The 14644-nt window shown below is 38.3% G+C and overlaps 1 protein-coding gene across 2 annotated transcripts in view; it reads left to right on the forward strand.

Annotated features, from left to right (window-relative positions):
* Window positions 1-14644, forward strand: part of NRP1 (neuropilin 1) — a 134127-nt gene that overhangs the window by 78356 nt on the left and 41127 nt on the right. The window lies entirely within an intron of this gene.

The raw sequence follows: 14644 nt of genomic DNA on the forward strand, positions 1-14644 counted from the left end.
GAGCAATGGCTACGTTTATGCAGCGTGTAATGTAACACACAAACTCCTAAGCTTTAAATAACTTTCATATCATAATTTGAAAACCCCAGAGCAAAAACTGTGTTCTACACAATTGGCAGAACTTGCAGTTTGAAACTTTTCTAGCACATCCACAGCAACCTTCTCCAAAGGTGAAATAGGTGAAGCCTGGACATTCCAAAGCCCGGATGTGCATGGGTATTCCGTACCCTCTTACATTTCTCATTTAATGCACTATTTGAAAGAGCTCCACAGCAAAATGGCAACTTTTATCCACACCAATATAGTAATGTTGGATGCTGACCTAACACACACACACACACACAAACAGTTTCTTTTTCCACTTCACCACCCAGTCTTCAAATTTCATTCAATTCTCTGTTCAAATAAAGGGAAGTAGATTAAATAAAAAATGCTCTATAAATCCCAATTGTAATAAAATGCATTACACTTTTATATTTCCAACTATTGAACAAAGTAAGCACTTGAGACTAATTGTACATGTTATGACTCAGAATAGTCACATATGTACTTGTGCAAGTGACTTGTGCATTTTTTCAACTCTCTTTGCCTCGAGGGGTTAAAAATGTATTTATGGCATTCTTCTAATTGCCTTCCTTCAGAAGAATGAAATTTGAATTTCACCGAAGTTTTATTTTCCTTGCAATTCTAATGCTTACAACTTCTAAGTACACTTTCTGGATTTAGCAGAAAAATAAATCAGCTCCTTCATTCTTTTAACAAGTCTGAGAGGTCTATCGATAGAATGCTTCATGGGATGGGTGATTGTCCCAGACAGCTTCTGAAATCCTTTCAAGCATTTCAGATTCTGTGATTCTATTAAAAATAAATTTATTAGCCGATGCCTTTGCCTAAGAGAAAATATACACATAAAGGGCCTAACTAGAATTCATTCTAAATACTACTGATAATCATGTGAGGCAGCACATAGCAAAAAAAATAATAATAATTAAAAATATTTTCGTTCCTTAGATCAAGTAATTGGTTAGGTTGCCTCACCATGAAGTTTATCTAAGGATTTCACTTAGAAACTTCACTCGTGGGGCCTGTTTTGCTTGGTTCCTTTGTGCCAGTGCACAGGGAAGTGTGGCCCAGGACACAGGGAAGTGTGGCCCAGGAAGGGAGATAAGATGAAGCCTAGAAAGGCTCATCTTTTTAATGTCACTCCAATCCTTGAAGGAAGTATCTGGAAGGCATGGGCTTACCCACCATGACAGACTGTTCACACCTTCAAGTCCTGCCAACATCTGCTCTTTTTTTCTTTCCTTCAGAAGACAAATACCATGTTTAATTCTGAGCATGTTATAGGCCATAATACTCACCCAGAGAAGTAAAGGAGAAAAAGCAGCCCCAGGGATCCAGCTATAGGAAGGAAGACAGCACAACTGTCTTCCACTTCTAAGACTTGGCATTTACTTGGGACTAAAGCTGATACAGCTACGTAGACCCCATCTCAGAAGAGAGAGAAAGACCACGATCCAGGTAGAGGTACAAGCTAATGGCTATACATGTCCAAGAATTTTGACAGAGCCTTCAGCTTGAGGATCTGGAAATGAAATGTAAACTTTCCAATGGGATATACTCATGATAAAGAAAAGAAGTTAGCAAATCATGTGAAATACTAAAGAAAATGTTTGTGATATTTCAAGAAGTTTTCAGTGCTCATGGAGAAAAAAGAAAAGAACTTTTTCTAAAGTTCCCAATCTTAACAAATGAAGATCTAACATGCAGAATTTTATTGGCCTAATTTTTTAAACATTATTTTAAAAATGTAGACTAATCATTGCTACTCTCAATCAGCAATATTCTACAATGCATACATTATACGCTTTCTGTGGTTTTAACTTATGTTTCCAAATATTGCATTCATTTATAAGGATGTTGTTATTTATTTAGAAAGTTCCAATACCGATATGGCAAGACTTCATTATTTTAGCTGTCAGTTACCATGTAACGAAACATCAGTTAATACATTTGTTCATTTAACATGATAGGTCAATCACTAGTAAGTAAGTGAATCTCATTTATTGAGACAAATATGGAAACCATATTACATGATCTCTATCTGGACATTCCTGGGCCATCAGGGGAGGGGAGTAGGACAAAAAGTTAAAGGAGGCAGGAATAGGTAATTTGGGATTCAACCTCTGAAATTCATCTCTGATTATCAACTTCTATAACACAATAACTTAGTTCCCTTAGTCTAAGAACTTTGCTGTATTTCAGAAGAATTTATTTATCTATTTATCTTTCTCTAAAGTGTCTAGATTTAGAACATTCATGTCTCATATAAAATTCGTCTCAATTAAAATATTTTTATCAAAAGTAATTCAAAAAGATTAAGAACCAGTCCGTTCCACAGCTTTTCAAATACTGGCAGTTTTATTAAAACCATGCAAAGTGCTGTGTTCTCATACTTAACTTGGCATCTGTAAGTGTAGAGACGATGTGCTAGGACGATGTGAAAACCTGTGGGGTTGTATGAAAGGAATGCGTTTGTCAGTATTCCCAAATACGTGCCTTAGCTCTATTTTTTCTGTCAAGAACCTCTCCCAGCACCCCCACCCCCCCCCCACCCCCTGCACCACCACCACCACCACCACACAGACAGCCACATGGTGGCCATGTTCACCAGGAAAACATTTTACCTCTTTTCACCTCCAAAGTATGTAGTTGAAATAGATGTGTGCAACTATGTGTTAAGAATAGTTCCAGTGGATAAATGCAAGTCACAGCTTCCATTACATTAAGACTTCGGGCAGCACTGGGGAGGAATAACACAGTGTGTTCAGTGTAACATCTGTGCTTATTCTCCTGTGGATTGAAAGTGGTCATGCACATGCATTTTTCCCATTGTGCAACCCACGCTGAAATGCATGACATTAATGTAGATAGTTGTTGTGGTTTTTTTCCCCAGAACATGGAAATAATTTGCATTTCTGTCCACTGACTGCATTTGGATGGCATAGCAGCATGTCTTCAGAGCACATGCCTTTCCTTTTCTTCTAGAAGGAGCATGGAAGTCACTGATCACTGTATAATATTTTCTCCTTCCTGGTTTTCATTTTCTGTCTCCGTGCATGGAGTTTGCAACTTTCTAGCTTTTCTCCTGCCACAGGCTGGCCTTTACTCAGTCCCAAACGAAAGAGCGTAACCTACGGGTTGTAATTACAGATGATTCTCTTGGAGAGTAATTCTTTGAAAATGAATTATTTCAAGGCTTTCCCCATCTCTTTTCTGAGTGATCTTCAAAAAAGAATCAGTATACACTTCCTGGCTGAATGGTTAGCTTCCAACAGGGAAAACGCAGTTAACCAAATATTAAATCTCAAAATTCATTTCATCTGTTCTCAACAATGATTGGCATCCCTTCAGAGAATAACTGTTTACACACAATTTCTGACGAACAGCTGTACCTAAGCAGCCTGTTCTTTCTCTTCTTTCTGTCTCCAGGGCAGCATTCGTTACAACCTTAGGTGGGTGACGTACTTTAATCTCAGTAATCCCATCAGCTCCTTGCAGGATTTTTAATACCAGGTAGGGGAGTTTTCATGGACACCTGCAATTCCAGATTCCTCATCAGCACCTGAAACTCTCATTAACATGAGAAGCTCACCTAGATCACTGAAAAATACATGGAAAATTGGTGTGAAAGGATGCTCTCAACGTTATAGGCCAAGAAACCCATTTAGATCCCCATCTGCAAGTCTTCAGTTTCCAAATATCCATACTTGTGTTTGTTTTTGAAACCAACCTTTTAGGAGGAGAAAGAAAAATTAAAGGCATGACTTCCTGCCAAACTAATAATAAATCATTTCGTTTGTGCTAGAATAGACAGATGCTGTTTGAGTACAAATGTGTGTTTGTCTAGAGTCATTTAGGAATCTCCCCAGTTGTGCAGATAGAAGTTTATGGGTAGACTAGAACGACAGCTTTTGAAACAGAAGTGTACCTTACCTGTAAATGTTCTTGGTCTTTTAGATTTGAAAGATCTCTTTAAACTGATGGAAAGATGTATGTATGTGTCCACAACTGAGGTCACTGTCCCTTGGAAAGGGACCATGAGCCAGCTCCATGAGCCTGGCTTGTGAGGTTGATTCTCAGAGACCAGGAGACAAAGAAATAGAAAGATCACAAAAGGCCTGAAATCTGTATTCATTTCCTAGTCACACAATGCTATCATTCCATCTTATAAAGATCACGTCAGTTAGGTAACACCGTGGAAACCTTAGTTACACAGTGAAATGTTGACGTGGTTACTTTTTCAAGAATACAGGAAGGGTATGAGAGCATCTAACATACCGGTTATGTAAACATCCAATACATAAACATCCTGGGGATGGACATTATGCTTGCAAATAATTTAGCTCTAAAATAAAAAAGTTGACAAAAGGTTTGAGGGAGGTATTTAAGAACAAGTAGATATAGGGAAAGATTATTTAAGCCTGCCCACCATTTGGGGTAATTTCTGGGAGGAGGGACACTTACTCAATTAATGAGAGGTCCTTTCAGAAATAAATAAAAAGGAATATTTCACATGGCATCGACCTAGCCACTGCAGCTCATCGTTTAGCACACTCAAGCTTTAAGTAGTAGACTTTTCAAAGGACTGGAAATTTTATGAGTAGTTATAATATTTGCAGTTATAAACACCAAGATAAGAATAATTACATTCCTAGCTTAAGAGTATTTTAGTTGCCCAAACATTTTAACATTGACTTTAATGATAGGTATTTGGCTTTTCTTTGGAAGAAAGGAGTTTCAAATATTGCCAGCAATGCTGGACTGACCCAACATTACATTTAAATTCAACAAACATTGAGCATCTGCTAAGGATTATGGGCTAGTATGTAGGCTAGGTGAATGTAAAGTTAAAGAAGACTCCATCTCTCTTTCAAAGGAGTTATAATCTAGGTACTACAGGCAAACACACACACACACACACTCCAATTACCCAAATGACTAAGGGAAAAAATATTAGGGTCACATTCTTACGTGTGTACAAATGCATCATTATGAACCTCGTAATAACTATGAGAAGTGACTAAATGGGCTCAGCGTTGGAATTTTTGTTGGGGAGAGGAGGAGACTACGGCTTCGAACGGCTAATTAACTTGCTTAACATTGGCCAGGTCGCTCTTTAATGTCAAAGCTCCAGAGGTTGTCCTGGGGCCTGTGCTTTTGTGCTGCCACACGCTGCCTGCATCACCCCAATTTTTTTCCCTATAGTCCTAGCATTCATTAGAATTCATAGAGTATTTTTAATGCAGTCTGTTCACTGTGCATTGAGATTTATTGTTTACTTGACTTTTTCCCTCACTGACTAGAGGGCAAGAATCTGGTAACCTTCTCTTTCTTTCACCCAAATATCTAGCACTTTTTTGTGTTATAAATGAATAATTGCCAGTCACCAACTTCCCTCCACAGTGCAACGGATATTAGAAACAAAAATACCCTCCATTATAAGCTCATGTTCTGAACTCATTGCCCTCTCATTAAATGTTCGAGGAGCAAATGGTATGATTTCCACAGCAGTGTGGATACCTGACGAAAACATCACCCAGTTTTTACACCACTTCGTTGACATGTTTTATTTCACATGTAGATATAAACTTAGGGTAGGCCTGCAGACTGTGCCATTAGGCTCAAGAGAGTGGTCTCTGACTCGTGCAGATTGAGGTTTAGGTCTCATTCCCAGGAAAGCTTGGATTCCAGAGGCAGTGAAAGCATATGTTTTGGCAGAATTGCCTCAGCAGTGCAGTGCAGAGTCATGAGCTTAAAGTTTAATTACCAACAAGATCTCATTGTCTCCCTGTCACTAACTAAGAACTCCCTGGCCTGGACTTGTGGCCCACACAAAGGATGATGTGTGGTGGGGGTGGGGGTAGGGAGGACACTTATCCTTGCTCTCTCAAGGCATTTTACCATGAGATATCAGATAGGAGGAAAATATTTATCATACCAGATCTTTTGAGATGCAGGCAGTTGGGTGGAATTTTATTTTCTTTTTCCTGTTCCTTCTATCTTTAGCTCATCGACCTTGGCCCCTTCCCCAGAGAAGTCTTATCTTATCCTATGAGGTCCAGTTTGAATGATTCCAATGACCTCTTTTCCATAAAGCCTTTTCTTTCTCCTCCTGTTCCTTCTTTTGAATTCCAAAATGCCTCATCCACAGTCGTGCTGGCACTTCTTACTTTCAGTCTTATATTATCATTATTTCCACTTAGGCCTACTTGCTTCCAGAGCCTGGCATACAATAAACATCTTTTGAATTTAATGGATTAATTGTTTTGATCTGGACACTTGTCATCCTTCAGTTTAATGTCACACTCTCGGTTTAAGCACCTACAATGTGTGAAGCACCATTTGGGTTTTAAGACACATCAGTGTGAGCATGCACCCTGACTCTGTTTATTAGTTTGCCCCAAAATGTTTTCAATAATAACAGCAACAATCATACATGCTGTATCTACATAATGCAGTCCTACTGAAATTACGTGCAGTGCTATTACGTTTTATTAGACAAAAATCAGAAGCCAGAGGTCTGTATACACTCTACAGCAGTCTCAAATTGCCTTTACTTATATCTCAGAGTCTATAGGAACCCCAACACTATTTCATTTTCTCCTCCTTTGTCATCAGAATCCAGTGTGTCCTGATGTCCTGATTTTACAGGTTTCTCCTAAGAGAGGAAATAAAATGGAATCTTTGTCTATTTTTTTTCTGAGCACAGTTATATCTGTTCAAGAAAATATGGAAGGAAAAAAAATCCTCAGGTTTTGCCTAAAATATGTGAAGACACTCTGCTCATATTTGTCTTAAATATGTTTCCTAAATTAAGCTGAACATGTTCAGGTGGTTGTCACAGTCCCATGTACTGCTTTTAAACCAAAGGTCTTCCACAGCTTAATGCTGTGTCCACCCCACCAAGGGAATGGAGACCAGAGGTGGTGTCTCCATCCTAGAGCAGCATTCCTTTCCTTCACATTCAATCTTCATGGTTTCCATGTTGGACTGATTTGAGTAGCTGGATTTGGGAAATGTCTCTAGTTGAAATGCCGTAGTATTAACCTGCTACATGGAGTTCCTTTTGTTTCTTTTTGCCAATGCTGCTTGCCAATTTTAACAACTAGAGCAGATTTTACTATTCAAACAGAACCAGATGGAACTCTAGTTCAAAGAATATATCAGAATTAAATATTTCTGTTTTAATTAGTGGCTTCTGATTTATGCATAAAAAATTAACATGAGAGTGAGATATTGTGCCATACATCCAAAGTGAAGCCCACACAAACATTGTCTCCTTTTATCAACCAAAAAGATAAAGGTCAGCCTTCATTTGGGGACTTCATTTTTCTTGCCCCTTTTCTTGTTGTTCTTTTGCTGTACATACAGTGACAGTTGGGGAAGCCAGCCTTTCCACTGCATCTGTTTCAGCCTTATCTAATGTTATTCTAGCTGGTTGGCTCATGTCTTGTGATAGGAAAATTCATCTGTTCGTTCACTTGGGATTGTTTTACTATCAGCATAGGTTTTGTTGCAACCAGTAGTTCGTTTCCACCCAGGAAAACACTTTACTTTAGCTATGGGGAAAAAAGATTAATTTGGGCAATTAAAGCTAGAAAAGGAAATTGGTGAGGTTCTTCCTGCATTGTGCTTTTCTTGTACTTGAATATTTTAATTCTTTAGCAGCATTGTAAATGTTTCCTCACTATCTTTTGCTAAAAGTGACCCATCACCACCATCTTGTTTTTCAACAGCATAACTGAGTCATTTACAAAGTTTTGCATTCCAGTAGCCAGTGTAAATTTTAAACTAACAGTCAAAGTAATCACAAATGGTTTCATATTCTCTATAATTACGCAAAAACATTTAATTTCCAAAAAGAATAAGATTTCATTATTGTTCATTGAGAAAATCTAAATTATTTTTCTATGATTACGGTGTTTACAATACGAATTTGGGACCAGCATGGGTGTAGTGGCTTATGCATGGGCCACAGATTTGATCCAGGGTGAGTCCTGGCTCAAATAACTGGTAAGTTACGTGACTCTGGGCGAGGTACACACATCACTTTCTTCCTATGTTGCTTTGTCTATAAAAACTTCCCTTGTATGACTGCTGCGAGAATTGAAAGAGACAGTGTATGTAAATTTAGCCCTTAATAAAATGCCTGACCCAGAGGTGCTGTCCCGTGAATTTTCTATTAATAATAGTAATGTTAGCCATCAGTATTTTTCTATGTAACACAGTAATAGTGAAAAAATGCATAAAGAGATAGATAATAATGTCTCTGAATATAAAGTTATAAAATATATTTTGATAGTAACTATAAAAGGTTTAAGATTAAATTAAGGAACACAAATGATCAGATGCTGTGAATTAGGCTCTCAAATCCTAGAAGAGCATCGGTGTTCAAATGCTCAGGCTCTGTCAGAAAACATGTGTGTTATCTAAGGAAATGAGACAATTGCTCAAAAATATTTTCTTTAGCTTGTAGAGTCTAGCAATGAGTTAAACAGCTCTTTGAGTCATTAGAGATGCTATAAAAAAAAAAATCTGACACACTCCCCACCGACCGAAAAATATTTTTCCTGTTTTTAATCAGACTTCAGTTCTTTGTCCTTTATTTTTTCAGGCTTTTGCATTGACCTGCCTTGGGAATGTTAAAAACTGGTAAATGCTCCCTTGCCAATCCAGCTCATTGGGCAGTATTTTATTGAGCAAGACAGATTTTCATTTTTGAAATGAGGCTTTCCATATTATGACATTACCAATAGCTGGTTATGTATTATTATAGGAAGCAACAACATTAATTTCATGGCTCAGAGACTGCATGCTAGTGTTTAACCAGCAGTTTGCAAAGGTTTGCTACGTGATTTACTACACAATGCTGAAACCGAGGGCTTTGTCCTCAAGTGGTCCCCAGTAAAATGTGTGCCTCTCCTGGCTTCTCTTTATCTGAGGAATGTGTTTCCTGTCATTACTAAGACAATGCCATGGACATAAAGTGCATGTGGATTATACCTGTAGACATCTTATAACAAAGAGCGAGTCAGAAGCGTGATTAGAACCCACACCATGGGGGACCCTCGCCCCAAGGAGCTGCTGGGATACCATCCCCTGCCCCCCAGAAGTGGATGAGGACAGCTGTTTTGTTCTTCTAGGGTGCCTCTCCTCCCCAAAATAAAAGTTGGGACTTCCTCTTCTGTATCTCTTGTCCAGCAATGTCTTCTCTTTGTGTGTGGAGCACAGTGAAAGTAAGATGCGGGTGGCCATTCTACCAACAGTGTTAAAATTTTATATTTGTAACAATATGTCAGAGTGGGTCACGTCTGCTGAAGGCACTACATAAGCTAACTCAAAGAGTGGCCACTAGAACTCTAAAGGAGTTTGATAAACTTCTGTAAAATAATCTACATACCATCAGATAAGTACCAGATGTTTATGTTTGTCACACACACGGAGTGAAACATTCAACAATTTTACTGAATGCATTTGATGTTTAGCTCTGTGCGTACCCCCTCCCATCATCACATTCCCTTCACCATCACCCTTAATGTTAAACAGAAGTACATCAAACTCAGATGTGAAATCACAGCCATCTTCTAATTAAAAATAAAGCAGCTGTGAAATAATGATGTTCTTTCAAAATAAGAAAATAGTGATTGGAGTATAGCTGATTGGATTTAGGGAAAGCAGGTTATTTAATTATGGTTATTGTGTGTCTGAATTTTTGTGGAAAGAAAGGAAGTATTGTTAGGACAATGAACCCTCAAAACACAGAGGGGTGGTATTATATAGAACCGCTCTGGGTTGTATCTTTGTCTTTCCAGCTGCCTGTCTTAGTCGCCAATCTTGTCTCTTAGAATGTGAGGTTAGTGAGAGCTCATCATAATTCAAAAAGCTAAACAACCAAGAGGATGGTCATGGATGATTTTGAATGTTTTTCATGACAACTAATTATTTTGGCTTTAAAATGACCACAGCACAATAATCTTTAGAGATCAATATATTTCTTGATTAATGCCTATAGAAAGTGAGGGAAACATGGTAGGTTATTAGTGTCTGTCATTTCATTCATTCATTTCCTTCTCCTTGACTCTGCGCTTCCCCTTCCTCCTTCTCCCTGGAACATTCTTTCCCTTTGTGCCTACTTGCGAGCTCTTACTGTGTACCCTTTAATATGTATCTTAGACATCAAAGTCAGCTGTGAAATGTCTCCAATTCCCCTCCCTCCAATTCTCTGATAAAGTGTTTATTCCGTCCTGTGTGCTGCATCCCACTTTATGCACCTTGCTGAGTTCTGTAATCATGTGTTTGTGCTTCCCACACTTGCTGCTCTTTACATCCTCACCACGTAATGCAGAACTTAGCAGATAAGCAGTGTCCACTGAATGAATGTCAATCAAGTTGAGTAACAGTGTTCACAGGTAGCAGCATAATTATGCTACAGCCATACTATGGAATACCACGAAACCACTGAAAATGATGACGTAGGAAAACATTTTGGTTTGAAAATAGATCCATAAAACTAAACAAAAAGTAGGTTATCAAACATAGAGATAAAACCACCTTATTTTTATAATAACAAAACATACACATGATATTCACATATATTTTGCCTAAGAAGAAAATACTCTCGAAGGCTATCATCAGTGGTAGTGTTTATGTCCTAATGTTGGTCTTATGGAGGTTTTATTTTCCTCTCTAATCTTTTCTGCATCTTATGAATTTTCAATAAGCATCTATTACTTTTCTATATAGAAAAGCAGATATTCCCTAAGAGAAATCATGAAAGTTTGGATGGAGGTAGAGCAAAAACACAACATGATGGATTCAGTGATGGAGACATGAGCTATGCACTTAATATTCTGCGGTAAGAAGTGACTTACTCTGCCTACCAGACCAGAAAGATTGTAGTCAAAAAAGAGGAAATGGTAAAGCCAGGAGAACTTTATACATCAAGGCATACAGGCAGAAAATGCTTCTCTTGCGTAAGGAATAACAAATATTTTAATGGGTCTGGAAGATACGGTTACAGGGGAATAGATGCAGGAGGTAAGACTAAAAAAGGTAGATGGAGGACAATATCATGATTAGCAGAGACGGAGTCACCCATAAGAAAGGTGTATACCCAGGCATGAAGTCCTTCTGAGTCTCCTGACACACACACCATCAGTGTGAGCAGTGGCACTTCTGAGGCTGAAGGCTCTGTATCTCCTCCCAATCAGGCACAGGAGGGTCTCTGTTAGGGCATTCCCTGTAGGTACTGAGGAAGAGAGAGGACTTAAAAGAACTTCCCCAGCCTTGCCACTGAGAGTTCCCACAGTGCTGGAGGCGGGGGTCTTGTAAGAGTTCGGAGTACCTTCCAATTTTAATTGGAATGGTCCCCAGCACTAGTTATTTTCTGAGGTTGTCATTCACCCTTACTAAACCCAGTGGCAGTAATGTTAGCAAGAAAAATGAAATGAAATGTCAAGTATCCCAGTGTGGTAAATAAGAGAATCTGCAGAGTTTTAAGGCACAGCAGGGAACTTTGTGCAATTACAAGGGGAGGTTACTAATGCATTTCATTGCCGCTGAGGAAGGAAAATAAATACGTGTCCTTCTTTATAAGTGATTCATGCATATGCTTTGGGGGCCTTTCTACCTGGGACCTTGGATGCTTCTTATGTTGGGTTTCTTGTTAATTCCAGCCTATTACTGCTTTCTTTAAAGTCAGCTTTTTCTAGTCCCTAAGATTCTTCTCATTGACCACCAGTTGACTTCTTTCCTACCTGGTAATTAAATTTTATCTTAAATACAAAACTTGAAAAGCAGGAAAAGGACACCTAGGGAATGAAGTTCTAGGGTTATTGCAAATCAGCCGAAGCTGAATATGCACTCTTGGGAATTTAATCATTTCCAAACTGAAGAGCCATTTGTAAATTTGACAGGAAGAGTTTATTTAAATAGCTCTGCTTCGTGCTTCCTTGGACATCAAGATTATAAGGGCTCTTCAGCTTGAAAGTGAATATGACATTGGGCATGACTCAATGGACAGTGAGTAAAACTCTAAGTGCTCTGAGAGTATTTAAGAACAGTTGAAATTTTTCAGCACAGCCATGGCCAAAGTACCCATTAACTCTCAGACTGCAGCATTAGGAAAGCAGAGTTTTTGCAGCAACTTAAAAATCACCTGATTATTTGTCCGGAATTGAGTGAGATTTAGGAGTGTCAGATAACATACAGAACACTCACTTAAATTTGGATTTCAAGTAAGCAATGAGCCAGTTGTTGTTATGTCCTAAACATTGAATGAGACATACTTATACTAAAAATATTTGTTGTTATCTGAAATTCAGATTTAACTGAACATCCTGTATTTTCACTTGCTAAATCTGGTAAACGTAGATTGCCTCCTTTTTTTTTGAAATTTGTGCACAAAGTACTATAGTTCACTTTTGAAAAATAATGCAAATGTCAGGCACTAGATAAAAATGGTAAACATGTATATATTTGTTAAGTTAAAATTTAAAGCATCCACCGTTATTATCCTAAAATAGTAATTTCCATTAAAGTCTTGCTCCTTTTTCTCTTAAATCTGGTGAAAGCATTCAGAGAATAGACTTTACACCTTTAAAATCAGGTAAATGAAATAAAGATTTTCTTACATTGAATGGTACCCCCTTCCTTTCTAGATGAAATCTGTTGTTGAATTGTGTTCAAATTGGCTTCTGTATGCCAGGGATATTGCTGGTTTTCCTGGATGTAACTGTTGGTTCAGTTTTGAAGGAATTGGCAACATGTTGATTTACTATTCCAAGGGCCTTCAGGAAAAAGCAATTCATGAAAGACAATAGTCATTCTTCACAGGCAGACTATGCATAAAATAGAAATTCTTTCGGTGTTCATGGCCTATGGGCACTGGAGGGTTAATTGAAATATTGTTTTCTGAAAATTGGGTTGTCATGTAGTAACTGTAAAGCAAGATTCAGAAGTTGTGTTTGTTTGGTTTTTTGGCTTTTGTTGCTCTTTTCAGAGAAAGTGGCATTCTCTCGCCTCTTAATAATGAATGTACTGTTGAAATATCTTGTGAATATTTATTAGTTGTATTGTGCGGTTACTTTCCATGTCCTTTAAAAAACATTTACCATATATTTGTGTTTCATTTCTTTAAAGTTTCTGTATTATACAGACATACAATAAGTTGAGGGTATAATAAATAGAGGGAAATAATTTTATAGAAATAATCAAATGTATCCATAAAATGAAACTGAAAATATTTCTAATATAGAGAAACTAATAACAATTTTTAATAACAATTTTTGTTTTAAGATTATTCTTGATTATTAATGAGGAAAATAAAAATAGTTAAAGAAAAAAAAAACTATTTTACTTTACTTACAACACAGAATCATAGGAAGTCAGAGCTGAAAGGCGCCTTCCAGGTGATTTAGTCAAACGCCTCCATTTTACAAATAAAGAATCAAAAGCCTAAAGATGAAGTGACTTGTTCAAGGCCCAATAGCTAGCTAGTAGCAGAGCCACTACTAGAATCTTGAGCTTAGATCTTTGTCTTTCTACCCATGTCACAGTGAATTTTAGGAGCAACCCAAGCCACTGCAGACCTCTGGGATGAAATCCTGGACCTTTGAGGCTTTGGTCACCCCCTGGTCATCACTGCTGTGATGACCTCCAAGTGATCTAACCTTCAGCGGTCTGAGATGGGTTAGTGAGAAGTGAGGCAAAGCTGCTGCGTTGAGGAATTCTCCACTGGAAACTTATCAATAAAAGCTTGCAAGCCCTAGTGGGTGTCACATGGAGGCATTCATGGGTCCTTCCCAGATGGTGCCTTAGAATCCACCTACCTCTCAAGCTGAATTGTAAGGAGAGAGGCCGTGGGAAGATGTGCAAAAGGGAGAAATTTAAATGAAACGAAAATCTTTGTGTTCCTCTTCTCCACTCCCTTCCAGATTACAAATCTAGGACCCATTTCCCAAACCACAACGCTCACAGTGCTTCCAAAGTCAGTATTGTTTCAGTTTGCATTCTGTTTGGAGGGAGGTCGGAAGCTAAAGCATGATGGGAAATGGCACCGTGTTAGACTTGAGTTCCAGTCCCGGTCTCTCCAGTATCCAATTTCTGAGTTTATCTTGCTTATCTTGATTTTCTATTTGTAAAGTGACATATATTTATGTGCTGTTTGGAAAGCATTTTTGTAGAGTTATAGTTGTTCAATTTGTTGTAAATTCTAGGGGAGATTTCAAGAGGCTTACCTCATGCTGCCATTTTTATGACATCACCAGAAAGCATTTTTAATCCCTTAGAAAATATAGCAACATGATATGGAACCCAGTTTTCTCTTTTGTACCAGGGATCAAGCAATCTTCATTGCAGCAATGAGAGGTCTCTTCCTGGCAATTGCCTGCCTAGGGCAATTGCTATCTTATCTGTGACCTTTCTAAGCAGAAATGGAATGGGGCGTTACAGATAATTGATGCCAGACGGAATTAGGGTCTACTGATCCCAGGTGGAGGGAAATGACACTGTGGAGCCCACAGACAGAGATGCCCAGGTAACGGCCGTGCAGGGATGGACAACTGACCATGTATTGTCTTGC

This window comes from Rhinolophus sinicus, linkage group LG02 (assembly GCF_036562045.2).
Source record: "Rhinolophus sinicus isolate RSC01 linkage group LG02, ASM3656204v1, whole genome shotgun sequence".
Taxonomy (NCBI): Eukaryota; Metazoa; Chordata; class Mammalia; order Chiroptera; family Rhinolophidae; genus Rhinolophus; species Rhinolophus sinicus.